Source organism: Styela clava, chromosome 1 (genome assembly GCF_964204865.1).
Source record: "Styela clava chromosome 1, kaStyClav1.hap1.2, whole genome shotgun sequence".
NCBI classification, from domain to species: Eukaryota; Metazoa; Chordata; class Ascidiacea; order Stolidobranchia; family Styelidae; genus Styela; species Styela clava.
This window is the reverse complement of record NC_135250.1, coordinates 8,798,285-8,806,104: the sequence shown is the minus strand read 5'-3', so window position 1 is coordinate 8,806,104 and position 7,820 is coordinate 8,798,285. Positions and strand designations below refer to the sequence as shown.

General features: G+C 35.3%; 1 long non-coding RNA gene across 1 annotated transcript; it reads left to right on the top strand.

Moving 5' to 3' along the window:
* The first annotated feature begins 5,032 nt into the window (after window positions 1-5,032).
* On the top strand, window positions 5,033-6,718 carry LOC120329394 (uncharacterized). Its single transcript, XR_013478585.1, has 3 exons — window positions 5,033-5,442; window positions 5,510-5,602; window positions 6,020-6,718. It is a non-coding gene; the product is annotated as an uncharacterized LOC120329394 (long non-coding RNA).
* The last annotated feature ends 1,102 nt before the right edge of the window (window positions 6,719-7,820 follow it).

The window sequence follows — 7,820 nt, the reverse complement described above, 5'->3', positions numbered from 1 at the left end:
AAAGCTGTTTCAGACGCAGGTGATGAATGGCAAAAACGGCTTTTCAGAAGTCAAAGGAGAAGAGAATTAAAAAAATTTAAGAAGGAATATTTAAAATGTTCCAAGGCTGATCATGGGAATAACAAACAAAATTACAGCGTTAGATCAAAACAACATGAGACCACTAAAGTGATTTCAACTTAAGTTCTAGTTTGTGCGTTTAATTTACAGGCATTATAAATATAAACAATAGGCCAGCCAGTGAAAGTAATAACAAATCGTCAATATCTGATAAAGTAATGTGCTTATTTGACTGCTATTAGTAGATTATGTATTGGTAAACATGCCAGATGTTTTTAGAAACATTCTACGTCTTGATCAAACAGAAAAGTCCTGATTGTTTGTGGGTAGTTACAAACGTTATACCGTTTAAGTGTCGCAGTTTATACCAGACTAGTTATTACTCAAATCCGGTCACCACTGGCAACAATACACACATCATGCCAGGAGTGGCCTAGACTAGAGAGTTTCTACCTGACTTCACATCTCTAGATAACTGGTTGCAGACGCGAGCGATGAGGATAAAAAGCAAAATCGGCTTTTAAAAAGCCAAAAATAGAGGAAATCAAGGTAAATTTAAAAAAATGGTTTCAAAAGTCCAACATGGTAAGTCGGTTTAATTCCAAATCACTGTGGTACCATCTTTAAAAAAAATAATTCGTGAATATATTTTAATAGATTGAGAAACCGCAAATGAAAATGACTCTCCTTGAAGAAATTCTAGAAGCGAAGAGGAACCTGGACTCTGTCGTGGTGGGTTTATTCGATACTCAGTTCTACCGTAAATATATACCACTACGGTTCTACCATCCATACTAGATTTATTATAACCTATTTATTCATAATTTTCTACTAATAGTGTTTTTGCAATAACGTTGACGTATATCCTATTCCTCTCAGCCAATTTAAATATGGGACTTGCGTGCTGCAAACCTGTTGCAGACGCAGGTGATGAATCCCAAAATCGGATTTCGAGAAGTCAAAGGAGAAGAGACTTAAGAAAATTCAAGAAGGAATATTTAAAATGTTCCAATGCTGATCATGGGGATAACAAACGAAATGACAGCGTTAGATAAAAACAACATGAAACTACTAAAGTGATTTCAACTTAAGTAGTAAAATAGGTCCAGAAGTGACTTGGATTCCAAGTTCTTATCTGTTTTCACTGGCGGAGAATATGGGACTTGCGTGCTGCAAACCTGTTGCAGACGCAGGTGATGAATAGCAAAAACGGCTTTCGAGAAGTCAAAGGAGAAGAGACTTAAGAAAATTTAAGAAGGAATATTTAAAATGTTCCAAGGCTGATCATGGGGATAACAAACAAAATGACAGCGTTAGATCAAAACAACATGAGACCACCATAAATATAAACTATAGGTCAGCCAGTGAAAGTAATAACAAATCGTCAATATCTGAAAAGTAATGTGCTTATTTGACTGCTATTTAGTAGATTATGTATTGGTAAACATGCCAGGTGTTTTTAGGAACATTCTACGCCTTGATCAAACGGAAAAGTCTTGATTATTTGTGGGTAGTTACAAACGTTATACTGTTTAAGTGTCGCAGTTTATATCAGGCTAGTTATTACTCAAATCCGGTTACCACTGGCAACAATACACACCTCATGCCAGAAGTGGCCTAGACTAGAAAGTGTCTACCTGACTTCACATCTGTAGATAACGGGTTGCAGACGCGAGCGATGAGGATAAAAAGCAAAATCGGCTTTTAAAAAGCCAAAAATAGAGGAAATCAAGAAAAATGGTTTCAAAAGTCCAACATGGTAAGTCGGTTTTATTCCAATTCACTGTGATACCATCTTTGATAAAAATAATTCGTGAATATATTTTAATAGATTGAGAAACGGCAAATGAAAATGAGTTTCCTAGACGAAATTCTAGAAGCGAAGAGGAACCTGGATTCTGTCGTGGTGGGTTAATTCGATACTCATTTCTACCATTCATACTAGATTTATTATAACCCATGTATTCATAATTTTCTACTAATTGTGTTTTTGCAATATCTTTGGCGTATAGCCTATCCTATTCCTCTCAGCCAATTTAAATATGGGGGTGGCGTCCTGAAAATGCACAAACGACGAGAATAGGGATTGGGGGAACGCGTATAAAAAGAAAAAAATGTCCAAGACGCAAAGGTGGCGTTGGTTGAGAAGAAAAAAAACAGATGGAAAGGTAATTCAATCGAAGAAAGGTACTGACTAAACGAGGGAAGCGCTAGATCAAGAGTGGCCAACCGGCGGCTCTTGCGAGGGTTTGTTTGAAATTTCCTCTAGTCTAAGATGAGGCTGCAATCTTATGAGGAAGACCAACTGAAATGCGCTTCAAGAGAACGGGCCATTAGGCTGTGAACTATGGTAAAGCATGCCGATGGAAAAGTACTCCAAGGTCAAACGAGCTGCGATTAGGATATTGTCAATGTTCTGGCTCAACATTCGTTTGCGAATCTTTGTTTTCTACCCCAAAAACATGAAATCAAATTTAAAGAGCATTGTTTAATCTAAAAAATGGCAGAAGTCCCACTAAGTAGCCTGTATACCAATAAATGACTTGTAAATTTCTGTCATAATCATTTTGGTTCGCGACTTTTACAATAAATATATATGTAGATATTTTTAAGGGAATTATTAGAAAATATTAATTTATTTGATAGCTTGAAAAATATGGAATCAAAGTGGACTCATCTATAACATCAGTCTATCAACAACTTCAGAGCGACAACGTTGTGGTAAGCGATGTGATGAGTTTATATGACGTTCTTTGATTTAAAACTTGTTCAGACATACGTGTTTAAACATTTTAAATTTACAGAAACTTGAATCGTTGGTGATACAGTCGTGAGTGAAATTTGTCCTATTCTCTTATCATAATTAAAATTGCAAACTTTTCACTTATCGTTACTATTTGGCATTACCGTCCTACTTTGACATTTTAATTTAGCAACCTCTTTGAACTCATAATACATGATGATGTTGGCAAGTCGCAATTTGAAAACAAAGTAAGTTTTTAGATTTAATATAATTGAATAAGACCAATATTTGTGTTTTTAACTATATTGATTTGATTTGTTATTATCGAAAAGACAATCCAATGGTTTTACCGTTCGTAACCATGAAATCATTTTTGATTGCCTCAATGGCATCACAATGTTTCATATTCAGTTACCACTACTAACCGTCCATAAATAGGTCCAAAAGTGACTTGGGTTCCAAGTTATTATCTGTTTTTGCTGGCAGATAATATGGGACTTGCGTGCTGCAAACCTGTTGCAGACGCAGGTGATGAATGACTAAAACGGCTTTCGAGAAGTCAAGGGAGAAGAGACTTAGGAAAATTTAAGAAGGAATATTTAAAATGATGTTCCAAGGCTGATCATGGGGATAACAAACAAAATGACAGCGTTAGATCAAATCAACATGAGACCACTAAAGTGATTTCAACTTTAAGTTCTAGTTTGTGAGTTTAATTTACGGGCATTATAAATATAAACAACAGGCCAGACAGTGAAGTTAATGACAAATCGTCAATATCTGATAAAGTAATGTGCTTATTCGACTGCTATTTAGTAGATTATGTATTGGTAAACATGCCAGATGTTTTAGGGAACATTCTAAGCCTTGATCAAACGGAAAAGTCTTGATTATTTGTGGGTAGTTACAAACGCAATTACAAGGGTTATACTGTCTAAGTGTCGCAGTTTATAACAGGTTAGTTATTACTCAAATTCGGTTGCAGACGCGAGCGATGATGATAAAAAGCAAAATCGCCTTTTAAAAAGCCAAAAATAGAGGAAATCAAGGAAAATGGTTTCAAAATTCCAACATGGTAAGTCGGTTTTATTCCAATTCACTGTGATACCATCTTTAATAAAAATAATTCGTGAATATATTTTAATAGACTGAGAAACTGCAAATGAAAATGACTTTCCTAGAAGAAATTCTAGAAGCGAAGAGGAACCCGGATTCTGTCGTGGTGGGTTTATTCGATACTCATTTCTACCGTCCATACTAGATTTATTATAACCCATTTATTCATAATTTTCTACTAATTGTGTTTTTGAATAACGTTGACGTATATCCTATTCCTCTCAGCCAAATTAAATATGGGGATTGGGGGAACGCGTGTAAAACGAAAAAAATGTCCAAGACGCAAAGGTGGCGTTGGTTGCAAAGAAAAAACAGATGGAAACGTAATTCAATCGAAGAATGGTACTGACCCAACGAGGGCAGCGCTAGATCAAGAGTGGCCAACCCGCGGCTCTTGCGACGGTTTGTTTGAAATTTCCTCTAGTCTAAGATGAGGTGCAATCCTTATGAGGAAGACGTGTCAGCGTGTGAGAGAAGATGTTTTCGGATACATGCTGTTATTGCGGATTGAATGTCAACGAATCGGCGTGGTTTCAAACTAATCGTTTGCGTAAATTCCATCCCACTTGAAGGGACTTTCACCGCTCATTCCAAATCAACTTCTATTTTTGATATCGGACCTTTTGTAACTAAGAAATCATTATTGATTACCTTAATGACATCACAATATTTTATATTCAGTTACTACTAGTAACCGAGACCAGCAGCGGCTGGGGTTCCAGTTCATATCTGATTTTACCGGTGCTGGATTTAGGACTTGCGTGCTGCAAATCTGTTGCAGACGCAGGTGCTGAATAGGAAAAACGGTATTCGAGATGGCTAAAGAGAAGAGAATCAAGAAAAGTTAAGGAAGAATATTTAAAATGTTCCAACGCTGATCATAGGCATAACAAACAAAATGACAGCACTAGATCAAAACAACATGAGACCACTAAAATAGGTTCAAGGTTTTGCAACGTCACTTCGAGTTCGTGAGTCTAATTTACAGGCATTATGAACAGACACAACAGGCCAGGCAGTGAAGTTAATGACAAATCGTCAATATCTGATAAAGTAATAGGCTGCTATTTAATAGAATATTTATTGGTAAGCATGCCACATGGTTAGATAACTTCACTCAAAAAAAATTAATCTTTGCGGACGAAGAACTTTATGAATCAAATGACATACATTAAATAGTATTGGCAGCGATGGCTGCACAAAGATGATGAATCTTGTAATAACAACAACAATATACTTGAAAAAAAAAAGTGTGATTATTTTTCCATCGTCGTGAACTGCGTTTCGTTCTTAACGAACACAACCTAACCACAATGTAATGATTTTACACATCATAAACAATTCATAATATTGAGAGGTGGAAGCTGACTGCGAGTAACAAATTCTTCTACAAATCGATTTTTTATTGATTTTATTCTATGGATATCAGTTCGATTTGAATATTTTTGTCTTTTACCATTTGTTCAGAAGACGCTGTTTCTGACTTAACCTGTGCGAGTATCTCTGGAAAATCGTTTACGAAAGTAAGTTTTCAACTGTTTCAATTAATAATTTTATGTTGCCACTATTCACAGAACATTTTATTTTCAGAACTCCGACAGTTTGGGAGGCAAACTCCCTGCTTTGGGCATCGGATTTAAATCTTTTGAATTTACAAAATCCAGAATCGTTGAAGATACAGTCGTGAGTAAAATCCTCTTTGTTCTCTGATCATGATAAAAATTGCAAACTCTTCACTTTATATCTAGAATCGTTATTATTTGGAGTTATACTCCTTCCATGACATTCTAGTTTAAAAACCTCTTTTTAGATTTAGTAAAGACGAATATTTAAGTTTTAACTATATTGGATTTTTAGGAAATGAAGATGTCGTTACTAGACAAATTGGTTCAAGCCACAAATAACCTTGTTTCGGTAACTTTTTTAAAATCTATTCACTCCATATTTATTAGATTCATGGGAATCCCCTTACTAGTTGTAAAATGAATGATATTTCCATAAAGACGAGAAATTCTCACTACTCAACTCGTGTTTTATAGCGTAAATTTTAGTAATTTAATTTTGTTTATTGTGATTACGATGATCGTGTTTTTATTTCAGCTTTCAAGTGCAACAGACATTTCAGAATTGTGGTAGCAGTAGTGATATATAGCCTACTATTCCCAGAAAACAGATAAGTTCGTCTCTTTTGTCTACTGGAACATTTGAAAGATCCTCGTAAGTTGAAGGATGTACAGCAAAATGACTAAAACTGCTTGCTACTACTTTTTTTATCGTTTCTGTCTAACCTGTTATTTGCAAATATTTTGACTTTTCAAAAAATAACATACCGGGATGATGAATTTGAAAAACCGCAATTTGAAACCAAAGTCAGTTTTTGGATTTGATAAGTTTATCAAGACGAATATTCGTTTTTTACTTATATAGATATTTTAGGAAATGGAAATGTCGTTCCTAGACAAATTGGTTCAAGCCAAAAATAACCTTGTTACGTTAAGTTTGTTTAGAGACCTTATTCACACTATTCATTAGATTCATGGGAAGAAGTTCCTTGCTTATTTGTCTCTAGTTTTTAAAAAAAATTGAGAGCTTTCAATATTTGAATCAGAAACTCAATAGGATTTAGATGGCAAGCAGTCCAGAAACTTTCTATCCAAATCGGATGTACGGAGAACTTTTTTAATACATATTCTTAAATACTGACGTAAAGCTTAAAAAATAATGCTACGTCGGTTTTATTACATTTCATTGTAGTATCATCTTTAATAAAAATAAATCGTCAATATTTTTTGATAGATTGAGAAACGGCAAATCAAAATGGGTTTTCTGGAAAAAATTCTAGAAGCGAATGGGATGTATTATATGTGTATAACTAACACCCGGATACTTGTAGAGAGGGTGATTTTGATCTTTTTAACCAAGAAACCATTTTGGGATTTTAGTGTGGTCACAATGTTTCTACTCCGGTTACCACTAGCAACAGTACATAAAAAGAGTTTGGGCTCAGAGATATTCTACCCGAATATCTTGGTATGGGGCTCGCTCGCGAACAACAACAAGGAAGACAAGAAGAATCCTCCGAAAAAGTGATGTCCAAGTCAGGGCGTGTTTTATGTGTTTATTTTTACTGGCAGTATGGATAGAAACAATAGGCCGGTCAGTGAATAACAAATTATCAATGTCATCATACTGAGTAGACTATGCATTGATTAACATGTCAGGTGGTTTCAGCTCCACGTTTTCATTATTCAGAAAAGTACTGGTTTTTTTTGTGTAACTACAAATGCAATTGCAAGGGACATTGGAAACGAAGTGAACCTATGGGTCTTTTTGTTATTAAGTTGTTGTTCTTGATACTCATTGTATTCAATAAAATCCGTTCAGGTGCAAAGTGTAGACTGGTTACCATTCAAATTTGCAATACAGAATGTGGCACAAAGGGTTGGTTAAGATTTTGAACACAGTTCTATGTCATACTTCTGTAATATATTGCTTAAATCAAATTATTCAATTAATCCTATTTAACAACCACAATATACACATTTTCAAACATTCCCACGATGTGATGTGTAGGGATACATGCTGTTGTTGCGGATGAAATGTCAACAAATCAGCGGATTTTCATATTATTCTCTGGGGTGACTTTCATCCCACTTGAAGGGACTTTCACCGCACCAAACCCGTACAATCCAGATCAACTACCTCTTTGTGCTCCGACCGATCTCATCTTTTGAATGTGAAATGATAATCTCTTCGATTTTGGATATCATTGTGAGGCGACTACGGTCCATGCCGATTCGACAGGATATTTTTAAGGGTCGGTGATTTTGACCTTCCTAACTAGGAAATCATATTTGATTACCTTAATGACGTCACGATGTTTCATGTCAGTTACCACTAG